Genomic DNA, 21,669 nt, shown 5'->3' with positions numbered 1-21,669 from the left:
ACCAAGCCAATTCTTTACTGGAAAGGAAACAAGCTTCCGGGGACCGGTTTCTGGCATTGCAGCCGTCTTCGGCCCGTTTTGCTTGAATCCTGATGGTGCAGGTGATGGATCAAGCCCTGATCTTTTGACTGGGTAGGAGTGTTCTGCTTAATTCAGATACTCTGTCCATCACCACCCCCTTTATGAATTGGTTCTACCGAGGCACAAGATGGCTGCCATCACTTCCTGGTTTGGAGTGTTGACAGCCAATTAGCATTCAGCTCGTGCTCGGGAAGGTACAGAGTACAGTAAGCTTACAGAAAGCTTACAGTAAGCTCCTCTAGATATACTTATGATTTTACTTATAATTTTCTCAGGAACTACTGAACGGATTTACACCATTCAACAAAAAGGGTCATCTGCGAACCAAACTCTACCTTTTTGCCAAATTTAGTGTAATTGCGTTCAGCCGTTCGGGCTGTAGCCCTGGCTAAAGGTCCTATGGAAAATTGCACGGGGAAAACACGTTTTGGGACCCCCTTTTTTTTCAGCCCCCGCTTCATGAATCACCCCCAAGCTTTCAGGGAAGGAGCGGAGCGGAGCAGGCCATTTTCTTGGAGAAATTCGTGAAGATTCGTCCACCGGCGCCACAGTTATTCCAAATAGAATGTTGCGGATTTCCTATGGAAACTAGGTTTTAACTATAACTACCTACTGGCGACCGCCAGTATGTAATATATATATAGTTTAGTAGATATGGTGGTCAGGCCATCTCAGGATAGTGACCATAACTCACTCTGTATGAGATTTACCTGGGGGAATAAGACCAATACAATGAACACCCCTATGATGATTGCTAAAGAAGTTATCCCGACAAATTGTAATCGGAAACTAAAATGGAGTAGGGTTAGCTGCGAGGAAGGGAAATTAAATAGCATTAAAGAGCTGGCACATGCAGAGACTAGAGTGCTAACATCCAGTAGCCTAATACAGCCCAATTCCCAAGATTTTAAACCAATGGATTCTTATAAGATTTTAATAGATAAAATTGGAGCTTTTTTTATTATAAAGAGGAGCAAGGGTCAGAGAAATATTAAACTTTTGAGTGGCACCCCTTGGTATACTGCTGAATGTAGGGTAAAGAGGAAGGCAATAACAGCTTAAATAAAAAGAAAGGACCCTCTAGCAGTAAGAATAGCTAGAAAGGACTGCAGTAGGATTATTTAAGCAGCTAAGAGGGATTGGGAGGAGGATCATTGGAAGCAACTTAAATTTGCCGCCAATGTAAAAGATTCAACCCTGTTTTGGAATTTGGTCAACAAGCTGGAAAGAAGAGGGTTGGAGGCAATGCCAAATCATATAACAGAACAACAGTGGCACGCCCATTTTTTCAAATTGTACTGTGGGACAACAGACCTAGAGCAATCCACAGGGGTTTATAATAACCACAATATGGAGAAACAAGCGCAGCTAGAACCCTTTGTCCCCCGGGAAGTGCAGGAGGCTATTATTAATATAATACCAGGCAAGGCGGCAAGTCCGGATGGACTGCCGTGAGATTTACTGCTGCATGACCCTAAATTATGGTCCGACCTCATTACATGTATAATGAACTTAGTCATGGCTGGACATCCAGTCCCCGAATCCTGGAAAGGGGCAGAGGTTGTGACCATATATAAAAAAGGCAACGAAGAGGACCCTGCCAACTACAGACCCATAAGTCTAATTGATACAATCCAGAAGGTAGTTGGCAGGGTCATAGTTAATAGAATAGAGACATGGCTTTATGAGGATAATATTTTGACACACTTTCAGGCTGGCTTTAGGAAAAGTGTAGGCACGATAGACTAGATTTTCAGGTTCTGTGCGGTATACTGGAAATCTGTGATCATCGCAAAGGGTAGCCTATATTTGGCCTTCATTGATTTAAAAACAGCGTTTGATGTAATTCCCCGTGATAAGCTTTGGAAGGTTTTGTTGGCCATGGGGTTTCCGTGTCACCTTTTGCAGTTTGTTGTTAGACTTCATGAAGATACTTATGCCAGAATCCGATGGGGTAATCAAGGTCAACTTATAGAGAGGGTGACAGTCAGCAGAGGGGTTCGCCAGGGCTGTGTTATGGCTCCAACATTGTTCTCCCTCTTCATTAATGGGGTGGTAGACCATTTGAGGGAGAACTCTGAGGATGCCCCAGTCCTGGCTGGGGAGAAAACACCTACCCTCCTCTTTGCTGACGACACACTTCTGATGTCAAAAACCCCATCGGGTTTACAGAAACTGCTTTATCGATTTAGTGCGTTCTGTGACGAGCGAGGGTTAACCATCAACACTACCGAAACGAAGTTGATGGTGTTAGCTTCTAAAAAGGCCAGGAAAGTCAATCTTACCCTAAATGGGGCTGCTTTAGAGGTGGTCGAAGAATTTGACTATCTGGGAGTTAGGCTATGTAATAATATGAAATGAGATTCCCACTTAGCGAAAATGCTCCTGAATCTTAAAAGGGTTTCTGGAGTAATTCTGAGGAATCAGCGCCTATCCATTAGTAGGCCAATAGCCCCGGCCCTTGCAGTTTATGAGGGAAAGGCGCTAGCTGCCGCGGTTTATGGTTCTGAACTGTGGGGAGGAGAGAATACAATGGATTTGGTAAGAGCTGAGAACAAGTTTGTGAGAGACCTAGTATCGCTCCCCTATTCAACCCCCCTAAAACCCCTTTATAACGATTTGGGCAAAAGATCAATTGCGGATATAGTACGCCTCCGCCCCTTGCTGTTCTGGGTGCGCCTAAGAAGGACACCAGAACTGGCTAAATATGCCTTGGTGTTGGATGAATTGATCAATCTGAATGTATCCAAAAAAATAAAGTGGCTCAATAAACTAAAACAGCTGGTGTTGAGTCTAGGAATGACAGAATTTTGGGTTTCTCAATCACCACCGCACAAACAAATTGTCAAAAAAATGTATTGGGAGTGGGTGGTGGCTGAGGAACTAAAAAGTACAAAGTGGGGACCACTAACCAACCAATTTCTGGAACACAAGCCAACCAGGAAGCTAGAACCACTTTTGGACTATATCAAAATTCCTAGAGACAGATCATTTTTTTTTTAAATGAGATATGGCGCACTCCCTCTGAAAGAGTTTACTGCAGGGTGGAAAGGAGTGAGGGATTATGATGTTACTTATCCAGGTTGCCCATGCAAGAAAGAATCTCTACCTCACTTTTTATTTGCCTGTAGGGCTTACAAGTTACCTCGAGCTAGGTGGTTAAAACCTGTGTGTAGAGAGATGGGTGTTAGAGACTTTAGGATTGCATTACGTATCCTTTTAACTGATACATCTTCCATGCTCATAGTCTGTGGGGTTGCAAAGTATCTTTCTAGCGCTTGGTGCATACGGACCAGGCTGCTAGATACTACTAAAAATAGAAACTCCAATCCCATCTAGATTTATGGTTACTACTGAAAATACACTTTCGCCTTCTGTAATTACTTTTTATTGTAAAAAGTGTTTTTAACATTTTTAAAGATGAAATGTATGTAATACTTTTTGTACATTGATTTTATGTCTAGTAAATGTCTGTACTTTTATGATATGGAAATATCGAATAAAGTATTACTACTAATATATATATATATATATATATATATATATATATATATATATATATATTATATATATATGTATATATATATATATATATATATATATATATATATATATATATATATATATATATATGTATATATATATATATATTAGTAGTAATACACATATATATATATATTCACTGAAAAAACCATAGGTTATAGACCATATATAGTTAGGAATTAGCATTTAAAAAACCTTATTTTACTCACACAAAACCATTGAAATTCCATATATAGTTAGTTGCACTAACTATATATCGCGCACCCGCAATCCACTGCTGATCATGTCACATATTACATCATTCATGACATGGTCAGTGACATCACTGATGACATCACTGATGACATCTCAAATGACATCACTGATGACATCACTGATGACAACATCCAGTGACTGTATGTTTCTGTAAAGTTAAAATATGTCTTACATATTGAAGAATGAGTGGATGTATAAGTGTCTGGATGAAGGATTTAGTAGGTGCGTGACTGACTGTATGAGTGAGTGATTAAATGTGTCTCACTGAATGCATGGGTTAGTGACTAAACTGTCTTAATTTGTGCATCATTATGTCTGTTGTGATGTAAACTGCTGCATGTGTTGATCATTAGCTATACGAGAGGCTATATGTGTTATTAATTGGTTGCCCAAGTATTTCTATGGGAGATTGAGTTTGTGTGGGGGTGGCTGGAAGGTGTGTGACTCTGTGCATAGATGTGTGAGCAGTTTATTCACTAGGTGTATGAGTTCAAGAGTGCATGTGGAAACAGCTACATGGGCAGTTGACTGTGTGTATGAGTGTATTGATGAGTGAATGGATATCTCAATGCTACATGTCATAGTAAGTACATATGTAAAACACAGTACATGTGAGAGTTGGCATATATAAATAACTGTGCATGAGAGCCACTGAATGAGTGAGTGGTTGTATCGATCATTGTGAACTTGTATCAGGGATTGTATAAGAGAGTAAATATGTGTTAGTATATGTTTCAATAAGTAAGGTGTGTATAACTGTATAGTTGAAGAAATGGAGGTGAGATTGTTTCTTTGCATGACTGACTGGGTGTGTGAGTAACTCCATGGATGAGTGGCAGTGTGTGAGTGTCTGTATACACTGAGTGTATCTAAGGTTATATTAGAGTCTGAAGAGGTTTATCGTATTAGCACAAGAATGATGTCAAATGAGACGTCATCAGTGATGTCATCAGTGATGTCATTTGAGATGTCATCAGTGATGTCATCAGTGATGTCACTGACCATGTCATGAATGATGTAATATGTGACATGATCAGCAGTGGATTGCGGGTGCGCGATATATAGTTAGTGCAACTAACTATATATGGAATTTCAATGGTTTTGTGTGAGTAAAATAAGGTTTTTTAAATGCTAATTCCTAACTATATATGGTCTATAACCTATGGTTTTTTCAGTGAATTTTCAAGGTTTTGTAAATGCTAATTCCTAACTATATATGGTCTATAACCTATGGTTTTTTCAGTGAATTTCAATGGTTTTTTAATAGCAAATATCATAAGCTGTCGAATGTCAAGTACGTGGTAAGTAAAAACATTTTCGTGTTTATGCACACTGATCTGCTTTGAATGCTGCCCCCCACCCCTCATTTCTATTAGGAGTACTCTCTCTTTGCAGATAGTGAAGGGTAGTTAACGCAGGCCTTTGCCCCCGTTGTAATCCGTCGCGCCTGCTTCTCTCTCCATTTGATTGATTGTTCTCTTTGGTTCATTCTCTATTTACAAACAAGCACAGAGTCGCAATACTCTGTTTAGTCTTTGCAGATAGCGAAAAATCGTGTAAAAAAACAAAAGGAATCAAGCAAAATCAGTAGGCCACTAATGGGATCTCTTTTTGACCTCCCTAAAATAGAAACATTAGGAACAACCTGTTGATAATACCAATGTGTATGTACATAAGCGGCGTTCATTTGTGTTCACAGTACCCCTTGTTGATTGTTTGAATCGACCATTGAATTGTTCGAAGTTGGTTCTCTTAAGAATCTTCTCTGCCTGCAAACGAGGAAGAATAGGAATATTCTCTCTCCCTTTGCAGATAGTGAAGGGTAGGTAACGCAAACCTTTAACACGTCGTGCCTATTTCGTTCCTCATTGATTGATTGTTTCCCCAAACATTGACTGTTTGGGAATTGGTTCTTTTTGGAGGTATTCCCTGTTTGCAAATATACGTAGGAAAATCTTTGCAAATAGTGAAAGGGTACGTAATGCGGACCTTTCTCCCCCGTTGTAATCTGTCATGCCTATCTACTCCCCACTGATTGATGCACCTGTTTCACCTGGACCATTTACTAGAGATACGTCATCTGGCCCGACCAGAGAGCACCCCTAGTGAAAAGGACATATGCAATAATAACGAAGTGATCACTGTATCCTGTTAACAGAAACTTTAGCATGAAACAACCTGGAAAGAAAAGAATAGGAAAACGAAAATCAGTAGGCCACTGATGAACATGAACTTTTATTAAACAACGAACAAAGAAACGATAACATAACGTAATGATAAAACCTATTAATGTCCTAGAAACAAGAAAACGTTAGAAATATGCCAGTGGTGAGAGACCAGAAAAACAGTAAGAGAAACCAAATCACCCCTCGCTGTCCCACCGCCTGCCACGCCAAAAAAATCGATAGACTAGGGAAAATGCAAGTCAGTAGAACATCCGCCCCCACTCTGGAAACTTCCAAGGTGGGGCAGGGTTGCGGCTACGCCCAGCCGGGAGCAGCCCATATAAGGCGGGTCCTGCTGCCACGCCTCGGCCAGGAGATCCTAACGTAGGGTGTAGCCGGAGGAGAGGCCGAGGCCAGCGGGACCCGGCCAGGGGATTGCCTTTACAACGCTGAAGAGTTGCAGGGGGGGGAATGTCTCCTCGACCCTCCCCTCTCTCTCCCAGTCCGGCCGCGGTGGCCCTTGAGAGTTTCAGGTAGTCCCGCCACATGCTCTTCCGGTCCGGCCACCAACGGTCGGGGGGCCGAGGCCGACGGGATCCGGCTGCAGCCGATAAACCAAGGAACCCGTTCATGGGGCCAGAGCCAGGGGCGTCCGGCCGACATCCACCGGAAGCCCGGCCCAAAGACGGACGGGACATTTTTTCTTTTCTCCTTCGTAATAGCAGCGGCAACACGCCAGGCACCACTTCTTTCTTCAAAAATGGCTTTGACAACACTGGGGGGGATGTCTTGCACATGCCTCCGACCCCCCCCCGTCCTCATCGCCACCGGCCATAACAAATGTCAAGCGGGGCGCCGTGGGGTGCACTGGGAGGGAGAGACGGTGCGAACAGGCCTCTCCCGCCTCCTCAGGTGAAGGCTTCCCAGCTGCACCCTCAGCGCTCCAGGCGCCCCGAAAAGGGTTCGTCCACTGTGGCGATGCTGCAACGTCTCGCCCGGCAGGGTGGAGCCCGTCCGCTCATGTGACCCCGCGATCGCCGGTAGCTGCCGAACTCTCAAAATGGCGATCGACCTGGCAAGAGCGGGCCCAGCATGAAGAAATGGCCCGGTCACTGGTTGACTCCACCACCGTAGTCCTCCACGACCTTGAAGATTCTACAGGAGCCGCGGGAGTCTCCGACCCCTGATGGGGAATGACTGCCCTGATCGCCCGTGGAGTGACGAAACTGTATCCGCGGGACGTCGGCGCTCCCATGCTGGCGCCAGCCTCACTTTGAATTACTAGAATCCTGCAGACCTCAGTTCCGGTGAAAGCACAGTGTGACCCGGTAGGAAAAATTGTTGCACCCCCTCCCCTTTTGAAGTGATAGTTCAAACCACCGATCCTTTCCTTTGCCCTTTTAACGGAACTTTGGACTGCCTCCCCCTCTTTTACATTTTCTAGAGAAAACAAAACATTAACCACTACATTACCATAGCAGTTGACACCAGAACTGTTTTCAAATTGAAAACCAACAACATCTTCAACAGAATCCTTTTTGTTTCTGCTGTGACCCTGCTACAGCACAGGCATTGTCCCCAGCAGTAATTCTGCAATGCCGGTAAGAATAGCTGTGGTGCCTACTGGACTCACTCACCCCCGCGGCGCCCCACGCCGTTATTTGCTGGGCGGCAACTTACTAGACATCACTTTCGTGCCATCTATATTTCAGCGCGTTCTGCTGCCTTGGAACTATTCGCACAACAGACTGCTACTGACGACCCACCCCCAGGCAACATCTTCTGAATTTTCATAATTTGAAAGAACTAGTAACATGTCCTCATCAGGAATTCAAAAGAAATTGCCACGGTCTCTTCGTTGTTTAAATGTTTTTACTGTTTTTGTTTTGTTGTATATATTTATATGTTATTAAAGTTTTATATTCCTACTACTTTGTTGGAGTGCTATATATTTTTAATGTGACACATAATTGTAAAAACTTTGATGTACAAAGAGTCATTCCTAGAATCTTCCGCTTCAGGCTCGGTCCCCTCCCCAATCACAATACAGGATGGTTTTCAGATAGTAGGAACACGTGTGGTGTGACGGATCTCATCGGGTGTGGGCCTTGATCTACTATAACTCCTTTGAAGAGGGGTGATTCTTTACAGCTGGAGCCATAAACTACATCTGCAGGGCTAGCTGATAGCCTGGACAATCGGACACAGAGGAAGAGGAGTGTCAGAGGGTGCGGTAGTGAATAGGGCGAAAGGGAGGTGTCGGGCGGGCACAGAGTGTGATTCTCAGGGAAGAGCAGCGCAGATGGGGGGAGGTTTATTGCCCATGCATAAGACAGAGAGCGGGGGTGACCAGTGCCTGGGGAAGATGCTTGCGAGGGTGGGGAGCCATGCTACGAATCAACAGCGTGCAGAGAGTGGGTCTGGTCAAGGCATCTAAAATGGCTGCCGTGCACGACAAAAGTGTGGCATTTCAAAAAAGGCAAGATGGCGCAAACAATGTTTTTCAACACTTCCTCATTTCCTTCGAATCGAACGTTAACAGACGTTGGTGCATATTACCAAAGTTAAGCGATATTTATCGCTAACGATGCTTACCAACGAATTTTTTACCGCTAAGCATCGTCAGAAATTATCGAAGATAAACCTTGCTATTATCAAGGTTTATCGCAAATGCGATAAAAAACGGCCGCAATGCATGAATATCGCTAAAAAGTCAGCGATATTCATGCATTACCGAGCTAATGCTCTTAGCCATGTTATCCACCTCCCATTGGATAACATGGCTAAGAACTGCTCAGGGCAGGTGTTACTTTTTGGAGATATTCGCGCTTAGCGCGAATATCTCCAAAAGTTGGTAATAGGAGATATATATCTTGCATGTTGTAATGCAAATTATTGTGGTATATGGAACTCATACCATAATCTCTCAGGAAAGCAGAAACTGATCCTTTTGGGACCGCCTGAGAAGGCCTAGGGAGTGAGGGGTACTCTACTTTGCCCCCTTTTCACGTTCCGAACTATTTTATTTTACTCTCTTCTGTAATTACACAAAATAGCAGCGATAAGATGCATCAGAGACACACAGTGAGAGAAAGGAGGCCGGAGATGAAGAAGAGATGTCAAATACACATTGGAGATAATATAGTGGGAGAAGGGAAGTAAATGAGTAAACTTACCATGTAACATAAAAATGTTGCACTCTATACTATAAGTCTCATTTTATACTACAATCACTTCGCTACAACCTCATAAATTAAAAATAAAAATGAATAATGTCTCAAACAATTTTTGATTTCTAAATATAAATTTATTCTTCAGAATTTTCTAAATTTGAAAGAACTAGTAACATGTCCTCATCAGCAATTTCCTCTTCAATCATCTCATCTGGAATCTCCTCATTAAAAGTCTGCAATGATGATTCTTGTAACTCTATGGTCTCCAAACATTCGATAAATTCGCCATCAACAGATTGATCAAAAAAATCATTCAAGTCATCTCCTCCTTGTGACAATATTTCATTATTGGTGCTGTCAATTTCAATCAATGTAGTGGAATCATTCAAGTCATCTCCTCCTTGTGACAATATTTCATTATTGGTGCTGTCAATTTCAATCAATGTAGTGGAATCATTCAAGTCATCTCCTCGTGACAATATTTCATTATTGGTGCTCTCAATTTCAATCAATGTAGTGGAATCATTCAAGTCATCTCCTCCTTGTGACAATATTTCATTATTGGTGCTGTCAATTTCAATCAATCTAATGAAATCATACAAGTCATCTCCTCCTTGTGACAATATTTCATTATTGGTGCTCTCAATTTCAATCAATGTAGTGGACAATGCAAAAGAAATTGCCACGGTCTCTTCATTGTGAGCCATTTTATTTTGAAATTGCTTGCTGTAAATTGCAGAAAAAAATAATCACTTTCATTTATCGTTTTTAGTAATACATAATATAAAACTAACTTTATCAAGTATTTAGTATAACAGAAGGACTGCAAATAAATAACAGAAAACATTTTTCAAATTATCTTCAAGTGTACAACATAGTTCCCCTTACAAATTAACAACTCATCTTTTTAAAAGTAGGAGAAGTGTTAGTACTGTGTAAATCAAACACCAGAAATTCACCACCAAAAATTCCTCACAAATGTACCTCAGACAGTAGTATCACAAAATGGCTGTGGTTTCCTCTCATTTGAGATATATACATAACCAATTAACTTTCATCACACACAAATACAAAACCAAAGTAACATTTTAATTGGTTCTAAATTTCAACACTTTCAAATGTGTTTTCCCCATGCAATTTTCCATAGGACATTTACATACGTCTACAGCCTGAATGGCTGAACGGAATTACACCAAACTTGGCAAAATGGTACATCAAACCTAAGAGGTCAGGAAGGATCTACTATGCCCCCTTATGGTCATTTGCCCCTTCGCTTTGGCCTCCTCTTGTCTCTCGATCCTACCGAGAGACAAGATGGCGGCCGCTACAGACTGTTTGTAATGTTGACAGACGCCGGAGAACCAATCAGCTTCGCAAAGCTCCGTAACGCGAAAAGTACACGAAGCGGAGCGCTGTTACAGATATATATCTTTTTTTGAACGTTAATTTCTCAAAATCCACTGGAGCACATATATTGAGACCTAGCAAAGGCACATCGGGCTACCAGTCCCTAATATTTTGCCAAGTTTCGTGCAAATCCATTCAGCCGTTCGATTATTGACATTTAGATACGTCTACAGCCTGAATGGCTGAACGGAATTACACCAAACTTGGCAAAATGGTACATCAAACCTAAGAGGTCAGGGAGGATCTACTATGCCCCCTTATGGTCATTTGCCCCTTCGCTTTGGCCTCCTCTTGTCTCTCGATCCTACCGAGAGACAAGATGGCGGCCGCTACGGACTGTTTGGAATGTTTACAGACGCCGGAGAACCAATCAGCTTCGCTTCACAAAGCTCCGTTGCGCGAAAAGTACGCGAACTGGAGCGCTGCCCGGTCCGCTGTTACAGATATATATCTTTTTTTAAACGTTAATTTCTCAAAATCCACTGTAGCACATATATTGAGACCTACAAAAGGCACATCGGGCTACCAGTCCCTACAATTTTGCCAAGTTTCGTGCAAATCCATTCAGCCGTTCGGGCTAAAAGTGAGGCCAACCGCCCTATGGAAAACTCAATGTTAAAAACACGTTTTGGGACCCCCCTTTTTTCTCGACCCCCCCTGGACGAACCCCCCCCAATTTTCAGGGGCTGCTCAGAAACAAAATGTGCCATTTTCCTGAAAATTTCAGCCAATTCCCTCCACAAACGCCAAAGTTATTAGACATAGAATTTTCAAAAATCCCATAGAGAAAAAATCCTAACTATATATACCTACTGGCACATCGGGCTACCAGTCCCTAATATTTTGCCAAGTTTCGTGCAAATCCATTCAGCCGTTCGATTATTGACATTTAGATACGTCTACAGCCTGAATGGCTGAACGGAATTACACCAAACTTGGCAAAATGGTACATCAAACCTAAGAGGTCAGGGAGGATCTACTATGCCCCCTTATGGTCATTTGCCCCTTCGCTTTGGCCTCCTCTTGTCTCTCGATCCTACCGAGAGACAAGATGGCGGCCGCTACGGACTGTTTGGAATGTTTACAGACGCCGGAGAACCAATCAGCTTCGCTTCACAAAGCTCCGTTGCGCGAAAAGTACGCGAACTGGAGCGCTGCCCGGTCCGCTGTTACAGATATATATCTTTTTTTAAACGTTAATTTCTCAAAATCCACTGTAGCACATATATTGAGACCTACAAAAGGCACATCGGGCTACCAGTCCCTACAATTTTGCCAAGTTTCGTGCAAATCCATTCAGCCGTTCGGGCTAAAAGTGAGGCCAACCGCCCTATGGAAAACTCAATGTTAAAAACACGTTTTGGGACCCCCCTTTTTTCTCGACCCCCCCTGGACGAACCCCCCCCCAATTTTCAGGGGCTGCTCAGAAACAAAATGTGCAATTTTCCTGAAAATTTCAGCCAATTCCGTCCACAAACGCCAAAGTTATTAGACATAGAATTTTAAAAAATCCCATAGAGAAAAAATCCTAACTATATATACCTACTGGCGACCGCCAGTAGGTAATATATATATATATATATATATATATATATATATATATATATATATATATATATATATATATATATATATATTGTTTTTAACACACAAAGTCTTAGAAGCACGCTCTCAGGACAAAAACGAGGTAAGCACCGGTATTCAAGAAGTGCTGTTTATTCCACAGACAGGCCATAAAATCCCTCATGGAAGATGACACGATAGTCATCCGCCCCGCAGACAAAGGAGGCAACATTGTCCTGTTGGACAAGGAAATGTACATTGCAGAGGCCATTAGACAATTATGTGACAAGAAATTTTATGAGCCTATTGAAATGAAATGTTATCATGAAAGTATCACATGTTTATGGGATTCCCTTTTTGAATGGAAAGAGAAGGGTATCCTTACATGGAAGGAATTTGAGTATCTTAAATGTGACTATCCTGTTCTTCCGGTGCTCTATTTACTGCCCAAGATACACAAAAATGCCACTAGACCCCCAGGAAGACCTATTGTGTCCTCGCGGGGTAGTGTATCAGAAAGAGTATCAAAATACATTGACCATTTCCTAAGGGAGTTTGTAATGGAATTGAAAAGCTACGTGAAGGACACTAAAGATTTTTTGAAAAAGTTTGAAAATTTACAGTGGGAGGCGGGTTGTGTTTTGATAACTTTGGATGTTCAAAGCCTCTACACTATAATTGACCATAACCAGGGTTTGGAAGCATGTGAGCATTTCCTCAAAGAGAGGCCCATAAAATATAGAGAACATACACACATGCTTCTAGGCATGATAAAATATTGCCTAAAAAATAACATCTTTCTGTTTAATGGTGAACTTTACAGACAGGTCAGCGGTTCAGCAATGGGCTCATGTTTTTCACCTAGCTTTGCTAATTTATTCCTTGGCAAGTGGGAAAAAGACATCCGTTCTGATCCCACTCTCCAACAAGATTTTGAGAAGGTGTCAATGTGGTTACGGTACATTGATGACCTCTTCATTGTTTGGAGAGGTACTTTGGAGGAAGCAGACATGTTCATTAACAAACTCAACCAAAATGCCTTAAACATTGTCCTTAGTGGCACCAAGAGTATGACAGATACAGAATATCTTGATGTTAGAATTGAGATTACCAACAATAAGGTGCACACTAAACTTTTCCGGAAAGCCACGGCTGGCAACAGCATTTTGCACGCCCTCAGCAGTCATCCTGAAAACCCTAAATGGAGCATTCCGTTTGGTGAACTGTTGCGGGCTAAACGCAATTGCAACAATGACAAAGCGTACATGGAAGAAAGTGAGGTCATATTAAACAGATTTAAAATCAGAGGTTACCCTAATTGGGTGCTCAAGAAAGCCAAGAATAGAGCAAATTCCATCAGTAGGGCCGACACTATCTGTGATAAACCCAGTATAGATGAGGAAGAGGATAATGCCACCAGACTCATTCTCACCTACAGTACAAACTCCCAAGCTGTTAGAAAAATAATAACTAGGAATTGGGATGTACTCAAAACCGACAATGTCATTGGCAATGAACTACCCAGGAGACCCAGCATCACGTACAGACGTGGAAAAAGTATCAGAGACATGTTAGTCCACAGCGATATTACTACATATCCTCCTGTGAATGTACAAGGCTTAGATGGTTTCTTTCCATGTGGCCATTGTAAGGTCTGTGCCAATAGCAAATCATGCAAAGAAGTCACTTACAATGGGATAAACAAGAAAATCATGCCTTTTCTTACATGCAGTTCTACATTTGTTGTGTATGCAATTGTTTGTACATGCAACAAATGGTACATAGGCAGCACGACATGTATGGCCAAGAAACGCATTCTCGAACATACCAGGGCCATCACCAATTTCGACCCAAAATACCCGGTGGCACGACATTTTAGAGAACAACATTTCTCTAATGTCAAATACCTAAGTTTCATAATTTTGGAACAGATACCAAAAAATCCAAGAGGGGGCAATAGGGTTCTCAAACTGCGCCAGAGGGAATCTAGATTAATCATAGATTTCCAAAGCAAGGCTCCGGGAAGTCTCAACCAGGATGAGGAATTGGCCGTACATCTTAAAGTTTAAGTTTAATTGTTACTGATATAATGTAATGTCTAACTTGTAATTTTCGCTTTCTTCCATACCTTATGATTATTGAAGTCCTATGTTTAACAGCTACATGAATGGAGATGTGCTACCTTCTCCATGTTTTTAACCTTGTATTTATATGTTTTGTTGTAGGAGCAAGAGAGGGGGCCCTCTTCACCTGCACTTCACTTCACGGGATCTTTCCCCTTCTCTCTTTTGTCTCTTCACCACATGGGTACTTGAATGTTTGAAAGACTGAGAGTTTAAGGACGGTAAAATACTTTTATGATGTATTCGAGCATTTGCGAATACTTGATCTCGTTTTTATGGAGGTTGTCACATTACTACGATGTCTTGATGACTGTACAAACCACATACCGTGTGCTTCTCTTCTTGGTTCGCAGCCAACACAGACTTTTTAAGGCACTTGCCAATTTTTCTTGTCAGCCACATGTGGGGACGGCATGGGGCAATTTTGTCCTGTCATTCTATACGCATTACGCGTTAATAGGGGCGGAGTCTAGGTGCACGCCGCGATCACATGTTTTGCATTTGTGTTATGTGGTCTGACTCATTGTATTGGTAATATGAGACTTTAGCCTAACTTTGAAGGCTTTGGTGTAAGTCGATGCACACGCACGGAGGTTTCCGTTTCATTCTTTGTATTTATTGTAATACTTTATGATCACGCCAACGAGGTGTGTTTTTTCATATATTTTGTGGTTAATTTATCCATTACACCATTATTATGAGATCTCATGTATTTAGATTACGTATGCAAATGTATGTGTTCATATATATGATTTACTTTTGGTTATATGTATACCTGTCCTATGTTTATGTCTATGATCTAATAGATTTAAACCAATGCCTCTCAAACATACTTCCACGTGATCAAGCTGTTTTACGGTGAAACGCGTTGTGGAATAAACAGCACTTCTTGAAAAAAAAAAAAAAAAAAGTGGAATAAACAGCACTTCTTGAATACCGGTGCTTACCTCGTTTTTGTCCTGAGAGCGTGCTTCCAAGACTTTGTGTGTTAAAAACAATACAATACTGTTGGCTTCACTCCGCCGGCGTGCACGCCACCTTTCACGGGTCGTGAAGATCCAGAAGGAGTTGCCTTTCGAGTTTGGAGATATATATATATATATATATATATATATATATATATATATATATATATACATATATATATATATATATATATATATATATATATATATATATATATATATATATATATATATATATCTTACCTAGTAGGTAGTTATAGTTAGGATCGTTTTCCATAGGAAATCCGCAACATTCTATTGAGAATAACTTTGGCGCCGAATGAGGGATCTGCCTGTAATTTTCCTTACCTTTGCCTCGCTGCGCTCCGCTCCTTCCCTGAAAGTTTCGGGGGATCCGTCAAGCGGGGCTGAGATAAAAGGGGGTCCCAAAACGTGTTTTCCCCATGTTAATTTCCATAGGGCGATTGGACTCACTTTTAGCCCGAACGGCTGAATGGATTTCCACCAAACTTGGCAAAATTGTAGGTACTGGTACCCCGATGTGCCTTTGCTATGTCTCAAGATATATGCTCCAGTGGTTTTTACGAAAATTAACTTTGAAAAAATATATATTGGGCTACATTGGGCTATATATATGTTAGAGCCCAAATGTAGCCCAATGTAGCCCAATGTAGCCCAATGTAGCCCAAAGATGGCCACCAGAGACAAAAAAAAACAAATGTAGCCCAAATATCAGCCAGATGTAGCCCAACTATAGCCCAATGACAGAATGTCCCAGAGTGTTCTAAAGAACAACTAGAGTGCTAACAGTCTTACTTATGACAAAAGTATGGCACACCTGAAGTCATCTTGATTGGAATAAAGTGTTAACACTTAAAACATTTAATTTGCAAAGGAACAAAATGAGGGGGTTCATTTTGCCATAGAAAATATGATTAGTGCTGAAGAAAGAAAAATTAGGGCACATTTTGAGTGACTTCTCAAATCCTCTTATATTTCATTAAAAAAAATTCTGATATGCAGTCTCCCAAGATGGCCACCAGAGACAAAGGAGCCCAAATGTAGCCCAAATATCAGCCAGATGTAGCCCATCAGTGATGTCATGAGTGATGTCACTGACCATGTCATGAGTGCTGTAATATGTGACGTCATCAGCAGTGCATTGTACGCGCAAGTTATAGTGAATCCAACTAACTATAACGTGGGAATTTCAATGGTTTTATGCGAGTAAAATTTCCACCTAACTATAACTGGTGTGAAACCTATGGTTTTTTCAGTGAATATATATATATATACATACAACCATGTATCTCCTGTATATGCTCCCAATCTTTGAAGTGGTGTGAAACCGGCAGAGATGACCGGTAAATAATATTGAAAATAAACAAAATCCCACTCATGCTCAATCAAATCAAACGCAGTAGTCACAGGAAACTATAAGCAAATTGGGGGTTTATTTGATTCATAAACCCGCCGTGGCGTGTTTCGCCACCGGAGTGGCTTGTTCACACAGCGTTTGTGTACTCGGCAAACCATTTACAAGACATTTGCATAAAAAACTGACTCCATGTCAATACACTGCCCTGAAACTGGAGGCCATCTTAGAGTGTCTAAAGTTCAGCAACAATACATGAAAATGAATAAATCGTTAAACACTCCAAGTTTTGCATCTATATACATTAGTTATTGTCTTGCGATTGTGTGGCTGATGTGAGAATTGTGTTAATTGTAATAATGCCGATTAGGAAATGCCGCAATGGTAAAGAGCGTGCATAGAATCTTTAAAGATCGATATCACTATGTAAAAAACAACGTTTTTGGTCTACGTGTTTCATGTCAAGGTTTCGTGGCATGTGAAAAGGAAATTCGGGACTGTGTCATGTGCCCGAAGGTCCGTAAAGGATTGTGGGCTTGGTAGTTCTAATATGACTGCAATGAACTAAAATTACAGTTCTAAATTTGCTCTTGAGAAAATGTGCTTAAATCCAATTGATTGGCATTATCATTCAACCCTGCTTGGTGGGTAATGTAGTCTCAATGCATACAGTCTCGACAATGTTAAAAACGAGATTGGAATGAAATTGGAATGAAGTAGTGACCCTTGTTAGTGGGTGAGGAGTGTTACACGAGATGGACCTGTATGATGTGGCTGCCTGTGATAATGGTTACCTTTCTACCCGCAAGTGTATTACTCCCCGTGCTGTAGAAGAAAATTTGATGGAAGTTGCTCAGGGCAAAAAGGAATTGTAGCACCACATCTAACTACAACAAGGAAGTCTTGGTCATGACTGAATATTTTAAAGAAAGAGGATATCCTTCTTGGGTGCTCAAGAAAGCAATAGACAGGGCGAAAGAGGTAGTTAGATCAGAGACACTCAGCAATAAAGAGAATGTGACATTGAGAATGAGAATGAAAACACCACACGCATGATCATGACTTATAATGGAAACTCAGACCAGATCAAAAAGATGGTGAATCGCCATTGCGAGAGGGTATCCAGTGATTGGTAAGCTGTTACCTAATTATCCGATTGTCACATTCAGAAAGACAAACAGTATGGGCAGCTCGCTTACCAGCAGCAATCTAGAGACAAGGGTTAAAAGCACGTGGTTAACAGCAAGGAAGGGATTTTTTAAATGTGCTGCGTGTAAAGCTTGCCAATATGGTGTCAATACAACTAGCTATACTACGGCATTTAACATCAAGCCTTGCAGCATAGAGCAACATCTTACGTGCAAATCGGAATATGCTGTGTATGTATTGACATGTAGCTGCAATTTGAAATATATTGGCAGCACCAAGCTACAAGCACACAAGAGAATCCTTCAGCATATACGTGCAATTGTAAACAGCGATGATAGCTATCCTGTTGCAAGACATTTTAAGTTGATTCACAACAATGAGCTCAAACACCTAAGATATTATGTCATAGACGCAGTAGGCCCCCAAAAAAGAGGAGGGGATAGAGAATCAAAAGTTACAAGGTTGGAGACATCATATATTTTAGAATTTGATTCTAATCACCCCATGGGCCTCAACAATAGCGAGGACTTGTATACGTTTCTATGAAAGGATTGTAAGGTATATTTTAGATATGATGTGGCAAACTGAACTTTGTGGAATGATTTTCTTTATATCTCCTTGAGTCGTACTGTTTTTCATACATAATAGTCATCAAATACTTATTTAAAGGCAAATTTTAGGACTATTGATATATGTATTTTGCATATTTATTTATGATATTTATGGTCAGATTTTAGACATGGTTTTTTACAAAGTATATTTTATACTTCTATTTGTAATGGTCTGAGGTTCTGAATCTTTATCAATAGTGATATATATCATATATTTATCGTCCTTTGCGCATTTGCACTTTACAAAATTCAGTTTTCTAAGTTTCTTGCTTGGTGAGAGGATACATGAATTGATTCCTGTAATTGGAGGCATGTGAATATGTGTGAATAAGAAAGGGGAACGCTCAAATGAAATACTTCGGAGCTATGCAATGCTGGAAATTGAATTAGATTAATTGGTGTGTCTTAATATATAGGGGTATCATTGTTTATGTTCGGCACATAAGGATACTGTTGTTTTGCACAAAAAATATGTAGGCACTTTATAGGAAATGGTCGATGACTTCAACATGGAAATTCTTGCCAGTTCATGCATACATTTATGCTGACATTTAATTCATATTTGATATGCAATTATGGGATGTAACCATCCTTGAAATATCTGTTGAATAAATACATTTATGTAGGTATTGTGAAAAAATAGGTAGTAACTTTTCAATGTCTATGTAATGACCATATGTACTTGCACTTTATAAGGCGGTGAAAAAGTATGAGAGTTGTCATGTGATCAAGGGTAGCGGCAGAGCTGGCTGAAGAAAAATAAAAAACAAATCTGCACAATTTGGATATTTAACTCGTACAAAACCATTGAAATCTCTGTAAAAGTTAGTTGTACTAACTATAATTCGCGTGCACGCAATCCACTACTGATGATGTCACATATTACATCATTCATGACATGGTCAGTGACATCACTGATGACATCACTGATGACATCTCAAATGACATCACTGATGACATCACTGATGACATCATCCAGTGAATGTGGTTTGGTTCGGTATTTAAATAAGTATTATATATATAGCAATCTGCATTGAAGAATGAGTGGATGTATAAGTGTCTGGATGGAGGATTTAGTAGCACTGTTATTGACAGTCTAAGTGACTAATTTAAAGAGTCTCGCTAAAAATATGGGATAGTGATTAAACTGTGTGAATATCTGTATCACTCTAACTCTTGTTGTGTAAACTACTAAATAAGTTGGTTACTAGCTATGTGGAAGTCTATATTAGTTATTAATTAGTTAAGTGAGCATTTGTATGGGATAGTGATTGTGTGTGTGGTTGAGTGGGAGGTGTGTGACTGTCCAAATATGTGTAAAGAGTTGATTTATTAGGTATATGAAGTTAAGACTGTTTGTGGAAACAGTTGTTTGGGTGAGTGAATCTCTTTTTGGGTGTGGTCATGAGTAAATATATTTCTCAATGATACATGTCCAACAAAGTAGAAATATAAAAGGCAGTGTATGTGGCAGTTGTTGTACATAAATAAGTATACCTAAGACTCAGTGTTTGTATGGGAGACTGTATCGAAAACTGTATACTTGTAATAGTTATTTTATAACACACAAAGTATGAGTTACTATCTATATGAATAAATAAAGTGGTGTTTGTATAAGTGTGTAGCTTAGTAAATGCAAGTATGATCAATTGTTCGCATAAGTGAGTAGGATGACTGCATAAGTGAATAGGATGTGTCCTGATGTGTAATGTTGATGTAGGTGTATAAGTATATTTAATGGTGTTCTACTGATCTTTGTTAGCATATATGAGTGAATCTATAGGTAAGTGTTTAGATGTGTTTGTAGATGTAGGAATCACTGAGTGGGTTTTTAGAAACTTGTATGGGCGTGTCAATGGTTTCAAATATGGTACTCCATATTTTATAATGAGTGTTGAAAGGTTATTCTAGTGTATGATGAGATGTATCAGATTGTCACGTGGATGATGTCATCAGTGATGTCATTTGAGATGTCATCGGTGATGTCATCAGTGATGTCACTGACCATGTCATGAATGATGTAATATGTGACATCATCAGCAGTGGATTCTGGGCATGCTAGGTATACTTAGTCAACTACCTATAACGGAGGAATTGTAATGGTTTTGTACGAATGAGATGTCCAGCTAACTAAAACACCCCTAAAACCTATGTGTTTTTCAGTGAATTTCTAAGGTTTTTTAAATGCTAATTCCTAACTATAACATTCCAATCTGACCCCACACCCGAAAGAATAGTATTTTTGTATAAATAGCTAATGTAGTGCAAATAATATTAAGCAATAAAGGCAAATGTCAAACAGAAAAGACTTCCCAAGCAAAATTATTAGTCAGCCAGATGTCTTGATTGTAATCAATTCAAAATCCTTATTGATAAGCAGTTATCCTCTCTTTTTTCTTATTCTTTTAAAAACATTACACAATTGCTTTGCCGCCAACGCGTTTCATCCCTGATGGGACTTCTTCAGGGCTAATAACAGTGCATTTTCTCTTAATGTTGTTGACTAATCTGACTCCAAGATTGTGTTGCCCTCAATGGCGATGAATATACTGAGTAAAAGAATGTCAAGTAAGTACGTACAAATGTATTTCCAACGGACAGCGTATCTCCGTGTTAGTGTGCCCAATCCTTGTAAGTTTTCAAACTGCTCACATAAGTAAACAGTGCAATGTAGCGTTCTCCCAGTTTACTTCGTGGAGACACGCCCCCCTCCTCACATTTTGAAAGCCCCGGGGGGTGGTGGTCCCCAGGCCTGGGGGGTCAATCACGGACCCCCATCTAAATATTTAGAGCCCCGGGGAGGTGGCGGTCCCCAGGGCGTGTGGGGAGGTTTGAGCCCCTCCACACAGGGAATTTTTTTTAAAGCCCTGGTGGTGGCAGTCCCCGGGGGCTGCGGGGGGCAGTGTGCCACCCCGCAATCAAAATTAAATTGATCCCCGGGATGGAGGTCCCTGGGGCTGCGGGGGCTGTGAGCCCCCACCATTGTTTTCTGATAGCCCCGGGGTGGCAGTCCCCGGGGCTGGGAAGGCCTGAGAGCCCCCGCAACTAATTTAAAGAAGCCCAGGGGATGGTGGTCCCTGGGGATAGGGGGGCCTGAGAGCCCCCCACCTAATGTGAAGAAGCCCTGGGGAGTGGCGGTCCCCGGGACTGGGGGGCCTGAGAGCCGACCCATCAAATGTAAATAAGCCCCAGGGGTGGCGGTCCCCGGGGCTGGGGGTACCTGAGAGCCCCCCACCTAATTCAAAGAAGCCCCGGGTGC

Source organism: Lissotriton helveticus, chromosome 4_1 (assembly GCF_964261635.1).
Source record: "Lissotriton helveticus chromosome 4_1, aLisHel1.1, whole genome shotgun sequence".
NCBI lineage: Eukaryota > Metazoa > Chordata > Amphibia > Caudata > Salamandridae > Lissotriton > Lissotriton helveticus.
Note: the sequence above shows the minus strand (reverse complement) of the source record.